Consider the following 12,692-nt stretch of genomic DNA (forward strand, 5'->3'; position numbering starts at 1 on the left):
GTGTCTGTTCATCACTGGTCCCTCTTTATTCAGGCCTTTGCTCAGATTTCAACTATTTAAAGAGGCATTTTCCTGAAAAGGTGATACTTGTTGGGTAACAAATTACTCCAAAAGCCTAGCTCCTTCAATCAACAAACATATAAACATTTCATATTTCACAGTTTCCTGAGAGTCATGAATCCAGAGGCAGCCTAGCTTGATGGTTCTAGTCCTGGGTTTCTCAGGAAGTTGTAATCAAGCTGCAGTCTCCAGGGAGGATCCACTTCCAAGGTCATTCACCTGGCTATTCTTCACTATTGGCCAGATACCTGTTTCTCCTCATGTGCACCTCCCCCCCCGCATTGCCTGCATGTCCTCAAACATGGCAGCTGGCTTCCCACAGAGTGAGGGAACCCAGAGAAGAGGAGCCCAACATGAAAGCCACACACTTTTTATACCCTCATCTTGGCAGTGACATAATACCACTTGGGACATATGCTATTAATCACTCAGCCCCCACTATGGTACAGTGTAGGAGGGGAGTACACAGGATGTGGGTACCAGGTGCTAGATATCATTGGGGATGATCTGAAAAGTTAGCTGCTATGGTAGCCCTGCCATCCCTGGAGATCTCACAGCTGCTTTTAAGAAGCCTTTGCCTTCTATGTTTTCACCTTTGAACAATCTATAGAAGCTATACTTCTTCCTTTGTGTAAAAGAGAATACTGCATATAAGCAGAAAAATGATAATCTTCCACCCAAGTACTATCTATCCCATTATCCTACGTTATTTTCTTATTTGCACTTGTTAGCTGAAAACTCATTTTGTATTTCCTTGTTTATTATATATCTTATTTGTCTGTCTTCCTCCATGAGATTATAAGGACCTTTAATACAAAAACTGGTATTTCATGTCCATGCCTGCTATTCTAATCCTTGAACTTAAAGCAATGCCTGAAATATAGTAGGTAATCAATTATTTGATAAATGGATAAAATAGTTGGCCTTTTCAAGCCCCAGAAGTTTTATTTTAGACGTTTTATATGGTTGTGTTTCCACATGCATTCCTATATTCTAAATGAGCTTACCAAACATAAATTTTATTAGCTTAACTCATAATGACTGCTTTGCCTTATTTAGAAGGCACTATGCTAGATAATCTGAAGTTACCAACACAAAGGCCTGGTCCCTACCTTTAAGGAGTCCTATTGATAAAGAGTGGCAGACTATGGTATGCATCACATGAGAACAAGTAAAATTGCAAGGCTGGAAAAGTGTGGAACTTGGAGAAAGCTACACAGTAGAATGCCTTCTTGATGTTTTAGGGTTAGTACAGTTATTATTTTGCCCTGGAATACTATGTTCCTTTTAACATCCTCAGAATGTAAGAAGGAAGGCAACCATATTTTTTTAACAACAACAAAAAAATTAGGAAGCCTGGTCTACATTAGTATTATAGAAATGGTGAGTTATTTAATTATATATTTTTAACAACCACCTTGCTGAAACGATTAAAAATACGTGAAGCTGTGTTTCATTATATATGGTCATCATATATAGAACAATCTGCTCATACGTTTAGTAGCTCTAGATCAGTGTGTCTTTAGAAGTAGTTCTTTGAGCAGTGATTGTTTTTATAGTATTCTTTGCTATATAGTTAGCTTCTTACTGTAGTCTTTCTGTCTTCCTCTCCTTAAAGTTGCTTCATCTAATTTTGCTGTGGACTTGAAAGCCAAATAACCAACATGGATAACATTATATATAGTAATATATAAGACACCCTCTCCAAAAAGTTTTCTTTCAATTAATTTTTAGGAAGGTTTTATTTTTAGCTAGCTATTAATGGCCCATTTTTACATTTGTCTGGTATTCTCCTATGCTTTAACAACTTTTCTTAACAGTGTTATTTTACTTAAGTTTTCTGTTGAACTTTTTGCCTCTCTTCAACATATTGTAGTTGGCTTTGGAGTCAGAATGCCTCATAGCTCTGCCAAGTTTTAGTTTTATGTCCTCAGGCAAATTGTTGGATCTTTCAGAACCTTTTTTTTTTTTTAATCACATCTTCCTTACAAAGTTGGTATACAAAGTAAATGAATATGTTAAAGGCTAGGATGTCATTTGGCTGACTGTTTCCTACCCCAGTCATTCTCCACCAGGTTGAATTGGCTTCCCACTCCATCAATGAGTGCCTAGCAACAAATGCCTTGGTAAGCAGCATCTGTAATGGATACCAGTTTCACAGAAATGTCTCGGTATATCTCCTGAAATGTAGGACTGGCCCAAGACCACTCCTGCAGGCACTTTTGTTTTCTAAGATCATCAGTGCAATTTGGGGCATGATCCAAATTGAGTTTCACCACAGGGTGATACCAGAATTTGGCCCTATGGAAAATCCAGAGTCCAAGACTGGCCATAAAATTAAACGTTTTCTCTAGGTATCCTCCAGAGATTGGACACCCAGAAGCAGGATTAACTGCTATGTTGTATTTCACTCCCTGCCTGGAGTTTACAAGGGAACTCAGCATCAGGCATTTCAGCCTTTGAAAAGAGTAAGGTGATAGGTGATAGGAGTTTCATAGGGGGATGTATCAATTACTGTAGATACTTAAAGTTCACAAAACATTCAGAGTAAGGAATTTTTTAATTAAAGTTAAGTTCTACAGCATCCATTAATTACTTGCGTTTTTCTACTCCCTCACATATTTTCTCAAGTTACTCACCCTTGTGACTCATTCAGTAGCAAAATTAGTGAAGTCGACATTCTCTTTTAGTCATCAAGCAAAAATGGGTCATCTCCCTGGCCCACTAGATTGTCTTGTCTGCCCCAGAAAATCTCTTTTCAGTATGGACCTCTTTCTGTTGCCATGTTGCCTTGCTTTTCCTGGAGGTAGAGGGCGCCGGGGGAAGTATAAGAGAGCTTCCACTTACTGTCAAGTAGAGCTTGCCACGATGGCCGGCTTCTTCACTCCAGGTTGCTCTCTTCTGGATGTTTTGTTTATTGTATTCATTCATCATCCCTGTCTTGAGAGCAGTGCCGAGATTCTGCCATTTTCTTCTTTTAAATTCGGCTGAAATTCATTGAGTATTATGTGCCATGCACTGCATTAGGCCCTTATATTTAACATTATGGATTAAAAAAAAATGAGGCTAAGAAAAGTTTTATGTCCAAAATTACAAAGGTAGTAAAAGGTAGAAGGAATTTGAATGCAAATCTGTTGACTCAAAAATCAGTTTTCTCTCTACTTTAGCACAACCCGCTTTTCCTCCATGCATGCCAACAGGTTAGAGTCACTGATGATCACTGGAAGCCTTCATTAGGTCATGCTTGAGCCTGTGCCACTGGTAGGCTCCCTCCCAGGCTCAGGTGACTACTGTAATCAATGTGCCCCAGGTGCTTTTCTCTGGGTCTAGTTTGACTCTGAATTTCCAGCCCCTGGCTTGTAGAATGGAAGAAAAAGCTATCAACTTTGACTTAAAAAGGACTGATCTTAGGATAGATTTAGCAATTTAGAGTAGAAAACCCCCACTAATAAAGAAGAATTAACTTACTATTACATGTATAGAAGTTGAGGAACTCATCTCTGACTTGCTTTTCAAGATATGGATTTGATCTTTAATCAGAAAGTCATTACATTGAATGAATAAGTTTTTTCTTTCAACCTAAAAAGTAACAAGCCTCTTCTAGAAAACTCACAGAATTTAATATTTCTTTCTTTTTTGTTTGAACTTCTCCCCTCTTCCCTCTGCCTCGAGATGGAGTCTTGCTCACTCGCCCAGACTGGAGTGCAGTGGCACGATCTCAGCCCACTGCAACCTCTGCCTTCTGGATTCATACAATTCTCCTGCCTCAGCCTCCTGAGTAGCTGGGATTACAGGCGTCCGCCACCAGGCCCAGCTAACTTTTTGTATTTTTAGTAGAGATGGGGTTTCACCATATTGGCCAGGCTTGTCTTGAACTCCTGACCTCATGATCCATCTGCCTCGGCCTCCCGAAGTGCTAGGATTATAGGCATGAGCCACCATGCCTGGCCTTTTGAACTTCTTTAATAACCTTAATAAAAACTAAGGTAGTTTCCATGGGTTGGAAACATTGACAATTATTGATTAATTGTATTATTGGAAGAGAACAGTGAAAACAATTCATTTGGGTTTTATAATGTATCGTTTTACTTTACCTTTGAGTCTGTGTTTGAGAAGATAGAGGATTACTTTAGAGACTTTAGTGATGTCACAGTGTGAACACCAGCTCAGGAAGATGAAGAAGCTGTGTATTTTTCCAATTTGGAATGGTGTAGGCCTAAGTTCAGATCTATAAAATTTGGATTTATAGTTAAATACCTGGATGACCTTTGGTAAGTTACCTAGCTACTTAGCCTTTGCCATTGCCTAGTAAAATAAGGATTATGTTTCCTGGAGTTATGTGTGTAATGATAAGTTGCAACTTCTAGGAGAACAAGTTAAAGTGTTTACCCTACTGATGGTGAATTAGTAACACCATCTTTGTATACAAAGACTTCATAGTTGAAAATTAACTATATTAATGATTTTATGTAACACCAAGAAAATAAAAATAGAGGTGACATAAATCACTAATGATGCCCTGTTAAGATTTCCTTTAAGGAAAGTAAGTTTAGCATATTGCAAGATATTTTTTAATAGGCATTTTTATTTCTCTTATGCAGTGTATTTTGCATGCTCTTTGAAGGGCTGCTGTTTCCATATTTAGTTCATTTTATTCTAGACAATATCAAAGCAGCAAAACTCAATTAAGTGGAATAGTCAAGAATGAAATATTCTGGTGAATTTAGGTGCCAATGTTAAACAGAAAGCTTATTACCCACTCTACCCATAGAAACCGCTTCTGGTTTCTATTCAAATCATTCCATTGAATTTAAGATTTTATTGAAAGTTTTGCTAATTGTTTTCTTAGAAAAGTGAAGGAAATCAAATAAAGAAAATTCTTGTTTCAAATTTTATTACTGAAAAGGATTTCAAACTATATTAATTGCATGACTTCATTGGTAAAAATGTTCATCATTAGAAACATAAATTCTCTTCCCATACTGGTAATATAGATCAGATAGGAAGATTCAACTAAATGTATATTGTCCCTTGGACATGGCAATGTACTGGCTGTATGAGTACATTTTTATCATTCACTTTCTTTCAAAAACTGAGTGTGAAATAAAACTCCACTTATTTGCAATGAGCATCATGTAGTGAAAAGAAAATCAGCATAATTAATTGACATGATATAAACTTAAATAATTTGTGTAGCAATTTTAAAAGTGCAGGCTGGGTGTGGTGGCTCATGTAATCCCAGCACTTTGAGAGGCTGAGGTGGGTGGATCACCTGAGGTCAGGATTTCAAGACCATCCTGGCCAACATGGTGAAACCCCGTCTCTACTAATAATACAAAAATTAGACAGCCGTGGTAGCACACCCCCCTGTAATCCCAACTATTTGGGAAGCTGAGGCAGGAGAATCGCTTGACCCCGGGAGGTGGAGATTGCAGTGAGCTGAGATTGCACCATTGCACTTCAGCCTGGGCAACAAGAGTGAAACTCTGTCTCAAAAAAGAAAAAGAAAAAAAAATTAAAGTGCAGAAAACTTTAAGAGGTAAAATAAGTCATTCATAATTATGATAACCAAAGGAATCTGTATAAAATTTTAATGTTTATTCTTTATTTACAGAATCAATGGCAAATGGATATGTAACTCTTTTTTAAAATCTAAGTCATTTTGCTTTATGTATTCTTATTTCCATTTTAAATTTTAGAGAAATAAGGAAAAAATAGATGAAAAGAACAGATATGAAACTTCCCTTTGTAGTATTGAAAAAAAAAAAAAATCTGTCCTTAATCAACATTGCAGTATCTGCAGTATCTTATTGGACATGCAGAAAAAAAGAACAGATTTTAATTATTTATTTATTTAATTTAATTTATTTATTTTTGAGATAGAGTTTCGTTTTTGTTGCCCAGGCTGAAGTGCAATGGCGATCTCAGCTCACCCTAACCTCCACCTCCCAGGTTAAGCAATTCTCCTGCATCAGCCTCCTGAGTAGCTGTGATTACAGGCAGGCGCCACCATGCCTGGCTAATTTTTTTTGTATTTTTAGTAGAGACAGGGTTTCTCCATGTTGGTCAGGTGGGTCTAGAACTCCCAACCTCAGGTGATTTGCCCACCTCCGTCTCCCAAAGTGCTGTGATTATAGGTGTGAGCCACTGCCCAGCCCAGATTGTTGTTTTCTTTCCTGTTTCTTTTTTTGTTGTTGTTGGTCTTTTGCTCTTCTTGCCCAGGCTGGAGCACAGTGGAACGATCTTGGCTCACTGCAACCTCTGCCTCCCAGATTCAAGCAATTCTCCTGCCTTAGCCTCCTCAGTGGCTGGGATTATAAGCATGCCCCACCACACTTGGCTAATTTTTTTTTTTGTATTTAGTAGAGATGGGTTTTCACCATGTTAGTCAGGCTGGTCTTGAACTCCTGGACCTCAGGTGATCCACCCGCCTCAGCCTCCCAAAGTGCTGGGATTACAGGTGTGCACCACCGTGCCCGGCACCCAGATTGCCTTTAAACATTTTTATCCTGCAAGAATGTAACATATAAATAATAAGTTGCATACCTGTTTTTAAAAATTCAGAAAAAAATTGCTGTAATAAATGTGACTATTCAGAAGCCATATTTTAAGAGATTTTTAAAAATTTTATTTTCTTACACAAAGTGTTAAATTAGCAGTATGTTCTCAAAGTGATTTTTGTGTTTGCTTTCAGTTATTTTAATTGCAGTAAGGAATGCAAGCCTAACAGAAAAATGCATCCATGAATTTTCAACATTTGTTTTATTTTATATAGATTAGTTACTCATCTATGTATTGTTGAAATCTTGTAAAAGTTATTTTAATTCTGTAGTGCAGTAGTATCATATATATTTTCATCAAATATATAGTGATACTGTATACATCAATTTAAATTTAGAATGAGAAGTTAAGCTCCTAGCATTTTTAATTTTTCAGTCCTGAAGTTAAAAATATGTAAAATTATTTTGTATATTCCTCATGAAACACCAGTCCAGAAAATATTAATATACTCTGGTTATATTTTGTCTCCTTTTCAGATTCATTAAAAAAAAAAACTCAGAAAAGATGATAGAAATACTTTCTGTCCCACACAATAAATATCATGTATATTTTCCATATCAATAATATAGAGTTGTTCTTTCTGCCTTATGGGAATTTTTAATAAATCCTGGCCTTGTTTTTTTTTCTTTTTTTTTTTTTTTTTGCTCCAAGCCCAACAAGTTTGTGTTTGGAGAGAGGTGAACTTAACTATTTTTTTTTTCTTGAAAGAAAGAAAGAAAGGAAGACAGGAAGGAAAGAAAGAAGGAGAAGGAAAGAAAAAAAGAAAAGAAAAGAGAAAGAAAGAGAGAAAGAGGGAGAGAGAACGGGAGTCTTGCTCTATTGCCCAGGCTGGAATGCAGTGATGTAATCATAGCTCAGTGCAGCCTCAAACTCCTCACCCCAAGCCACCCTTCCACCTCAGCCTACCCTACCAAGTATCTGAGATGACAGGCATGCATCTCTGTGCCAGACTAATCTAAAATAAAAATTTTCTTTTCTTTTTTTTTTTGAAAACTGTTTTCCAAAGTGACTGTCTTGTTTTGTGTTTCCACCAGAAACATGAGTTTTGCTCCAGTTGTCCCACATATTCACCAGCATGTTGTATTACCAGTTGTTTTATTTTAGCAGTTCTAAAAGGTGTATAGTAGCGTCTTAATTTAATTTTATTTTGCACTTCCCTAATGAGCTATGATGCTGAGTATCTTTTCTTTTTTTGGTGGGGGATTATTTTAATTTAATATAAATTAAACATTTAATTTCTCAGTTACACTAATCACATTTCAGAGGCTCAAAGGCCACATGTAGTTAGTGGCTATCTTTTTGGATGGCACAGATTATCAAACATTTCCTTTATTACAGAAACTTCTGCTAGACAATAGGATGCCTTAGCTAAAGTCATGAGTTCTTTCACATCAGAATTCATGGCTAATCTTCAGTAGGAATAGAGGAATTTTATAAGACTATAACATTTCGTCTTAAAGCATTCAAAGTCCAATTTTCTCATTCCATGTTACAGTTACAAATTTCTCTAGTTTTGATTTAGAAATTACCTGACCATATTTGCTATCTCCCCGACTAAGCTGGAAGCCTTTTAAGAATGGGGCCACTTTTTATCCAATTTGCCAGTCTGTGTCTTTTGATTGGGGCATTTAGTCCATTTACATTTAGGACTAATATTGATATGTGTGAATTTCATACTGCCATTTAAAGCTAGCTGGCTGTTTTGCCCATTAGTTGATGCAGATTCTTCATAATTTTGATGCTCTTTACCTTTTGGTATTTTTTAGAGTGGCTGGTACTGGTTGTTCTTTCTATGTGTAGTGCTTCTTTAAGGAGCTCTTGTAAAGCAGGCCTGGTGGTGATGAAATCTCTGAGTACTTGTTTGTTCACAAAGGATTTTATTTTTCCTTCACTTATGAAGCTTAGTTTGGCTGGATATGAAATTCTGGGTTGAAAGCTCTTTTCTAAGGATGTTGAATATTGGCCCCCACTCTCTTCTGCCTTGTAGGGTTTCTGCAGAGAGATCTGCTATGAGTCTGATGGGCTTCCCTTTGTGGGTAACCTGACCTTTCTCTCTGGCTGCCCTTAGCATTTTCTCCTTCATTTCAACCCTGGTGAATCTGACGATTATGTGCCTTGGGGTTGCTCTTCTTAAGGAATATCTTTGTGGTGTTCTCTGTATTTCCTGGACTTGAATATTGGCCCGCGTTGCTAGGTTGGGGAAGTTTTCCTGGATAATATCCTGAAGAGTATTTTCCATCTTGGATTCATTCTCTTTGTCACATTCAGGTACACCTATCAAATGTAGATTAGGTCTTTTCACATAGTCCCATATTTCTTGGAGACTTTGTTCATTCCTTTTTACCCTTTTTTCTCTAATCTTACCTTCTCGTTTTATTTCATTGAGTTGATCTTCGACCTCTGATATCCTTTCTTCTGCTTGGTCAATTCGATTGTTAAAACTTGTGCATGCTTCGCGAAGTTCTCGTGTTGTGTTTTTCAGCTCAATCAGTTCATTTATATTCCTCTCTAAGTTGTCTATTCTCATTAGCATTTCGTCAAATCTTTTTTCAATATTCTTAGTTTCTTTGCATTGGGTTAGGACATGTTCTTTTAGCTCACAGAAGTTTCTTATTAGCCACCTTCTGAATGAAGCCTGATTCTGTCAATTCATCGCACTCATTCTCCATCAGGCCTTCTTCCCTTGCTGATGAGGAGTTGTGATCCCTTGTAGGGGGAGAGGTATTCTGGTTTCGGGTTTTTTCCACCTTTTTGTGCTGGTTTCTTCCCATCTTTGTGGGTTTATCCACCTGTCATCTTTGTAGTTGTTAACTTTCAGATTGGGTCTCTGAGCGGACATCTGGTTTGTTGATAATGAAGTTATTTCTGTTTCTTAGTTTTCCTTCTAACAGTCTGGCCCCTCTGCTGTAGGACTGCTGAGGTCCATTCCAGGCCCTGCTTGCCTGGGGATCACCTGCAGCCGCTGCAGAACAGTAAGGGTTGCTACTAGTTTCTTCTTCTGCTATCTTTGTCCCAAAAGGATACCCGCCAAATGTTGGTCTGAGCTGTCCTTTATGAGGTGACTCTTTGGGTATATGTGGATCAGGGAGCTCCTTGAGGAGAGAGTCTGTCCTTTATAGGAGCTCATGCTGAGCTGTGGGCTCCGCTGTTCATTCAGAGCTGCTGTGTGATTTCCTGTGCGGCGACCCACTGCACCGGCTGAAGCAGTGGCGCTGAGATTTGTGGCGCCTTTCTGCCCGGGAATCTCCTGGCCTGGCTCGCTGTTTCAGTCCCCTTTTTAATCAGCTGAATGGGCGACCCTGCCTTCCCGGAGCTCCATTCGCCACCCAAAAGGGCACCCAGTCCCATGTATTTTGTATTGAGAACCACCGCACTGGGGCTCCGGCAAAACAGCTACACCAGCCAAAAGAGTCACCCTGGCAACCCGTCGGGCTCCTCCACCTGGGAATCTCCTGGTCTGTGGGCAATAAAAATCCATCTGGAAATGCGGCACCCACTCACTGTCTGCGCTTTCACTGGGAGCCGCAATCCTGAGCTGCTCCTAATTGGCCATCTTGGATCTCTCTCCCCCGGCCTTATTTTTATTTCTTAAATGGCTATGTTGTTTTCTCTGATGTGTTTAATATGGGTGTGGTTTGTTGAGTTCTGTCAGTACTTTGGCAAGTACTTGTATTTATTTATTTTTCTATAATTACTTTTATTAACTCTAATAGTATGTTTCAGTTTAGAAAAATGTGGTGTTTAAATAAACAATGAAAACAAAATACACAGAATGAAATACTCCATTCTATCTCGTGTATTTTTTTTTTGGAAAAGGGCTTTTTTTTAAAAAAAAAATTAAAGGCAACTCCTTTTAGATCAGAAGAGTTTTTGTTGTTTGCTCTTTTTGTATAGTGGGGTGTGTGTGTGTGTGTGTGTGTGCGTGTGTGTATGTGTGTGTGTGTGTCTTTGGTAGCCTCTGAGGAAAAGCTACTAACCTCTCTTTTTGTTTGCCTGCATATACTGCTTAAGTATGTATCCATTTAGATAACTGCTTAATGTGTATTTCTAGGTTTATTGCTTCGATTCAAGGGCTAGAATTCTTAATTCATAAATTTGTAGTATTGAAGAGATGGACTAGCTGTAAGTACGGTAGTTTTTATTCCATCATTCAATTATTAATAAAGCAGTCACTAAATTATTATCATTGAGAGTGGCATTAAATACTGGGCCCTTTAAATTTTTAAACAAATAATTTACCTAGTGTGTTCTCAGGATTCTAAAGTAAAAGTGAAAGAACTAATCATGGATACTGACTAAAAATTGTCTTAATTATCTTAGTTGCTTATATTCATGGAGCTTTATGGAAGATGGAAAGTTATGTTATATAAAGGATTTAAGAGTAAATTTCAAGATGATAGTCTCTCATAGTGTCTTGAATGACACACAAAAATTACCATTTTAAGTGATTTATTTTTCTTATGAAATAACTCTTCAGAAATTCAGAACATTGAAAGACAACCATACTAAATCACCAAAAAAGTTTAATATTTTTTAAGTTGATGCATTTTAAACACTATACATGTAAAATAAACAAAGGCTACTAAAAGGTCACTAAATCTTCTAGTGAATAGATACTCGTAATTTTAATTAGCACCTCACTTGTTCACCCACAAAGTACATGTGAATTGGATATATAAGTTTGTATATAACTGTAAAGGACTATAAAAGCATAGTTTGTTATGATTAATACTAAAGTAGGTATTAAAGGACACTTTTTCTGAATATATGAACATTCATCTGCAAGTATATTTTACCTCATAGTGACAGGTTTATCTGCAAGGTGATAAAAGATAGAACCAAGATCTTTAGTGGAATAACTGCTGTCCCTGAGAAATTCTGATTTACATTTTGTCAGTGGAAAAGTAAGAGCAAATAAAGGTTAAACATCTACTATATTAATGGGTCTTATTTGAAAAAGATAGTTATAATTAGTTTTATTCTCTATTGCTTGAAAACGAATGTATAATAATAAACATCAGCTACTCATGTTCAAATTACTGTGAATACTGAATTGGTAGACCCTGGAACTAGTGAAATTATTCTGTGTCTGAACTTCCTGTTTTCACCTAATTCCCAATTACTTGCAGCTGTCAAAATAATTTTAATCATTTTCAGATACTTTGCAGAAAAAAAAAAAAAAAAAAAGGATCTTAAGCCCTTCAGCCCTAATCAAGGGCCTTAAGTCCTTCAGCTGAAAAGATGTTATCCCTTCTCTTCTTGTCTTCTTTTATATCCCTGCTGAGTACTTCTGTCTAGTCAGGTCAGTATTCTTTCTGAACCTCACTGTTATGTTCTAAGATCTTAAACATTTATTCAGGTCATTCACAATTCTGATTCTGAATCCTCGTCTGCTAAACCAGATCAGAGAATCAGAGGATGTTAGAGCAGAAAGAGGCCTTAGAAATCAGTTGATAAGCTTTTATTTTGCTAATGATGAAACATTAGGTATCAAATACCTTTCAGCTTAAAAATTAAACCAAATCTCTGGACCTCTAGCCTCTGGCCAGTTTTTCCATGGCATGTTGTTTACAGAAACATGCAAGTAGACACGCAGAGCTCTGCTTAGTCCATGGAGGAACCTAAAGGTTGGATTCTCCTACCTCTGTGCCCAGGTTGTCCACCAAATATGCTTGCTTATTTCCCACTATGTGGAACAGTTATTCTGGGAAAAGTGAATGGAAAGTCATACACAAGGCAAGGAAAATCAAGCATCTCATTAGACCCTTTTGCAATTGGAGTGGCAGTTGTATGCATTTACTGCCTTATTATTTATTCAGTGTCAGAAAAGGATAATGTGTTTGCATTTTACACGGTCAGGCATATGGAAAAAGAGAGCCTCACTGTAGGACACCTTAAGCATAGCACAGGGTCTTAGTTTATGTATAATATTTTTCAACTTATTGAAAATCATAGATGACAGATAAATAAAAAATAGTCTTCTTTTGCCAAAAGGCTTTTCCTAAAAAATCAGAGCCTTTCTCAGCATTCTGCTAAACTAAATCTTTCTTACTTAAACTTAAGTGACTGAG

The 12,692-nt window shown here is 37.3% G+C and overlaps 1 protein-coding gene across 6 annotated transcripts in view; it reads left to right on the top strand.

Moving 5' to 3' along the window:
* Positions 1 to 12,692, top strand: part of GOLIM4 (golgi integral membrane protein 4) — an 85,877-nt gene that overhangs the window by 21,750 nt on the left and 51,435 nt on the right. The window lies entirely within an intron of this gene.

The sequence above is a fragment of the Sapajus apella genome, unplaced genomic scaffold (assembly GCF_009761245.1).
Source record: "Sapajus apella isolate SASKATOON/1434 unplaced genomic scaffold, GSC_monkey_1.0 scaffold4, whole genome shotgun sequence".
Lineage (NCBI taxonomy): Eukaryota > Metazoa > Chordata > Mammalia > Primates > Cebidae > Sapajus > Sapajus apella.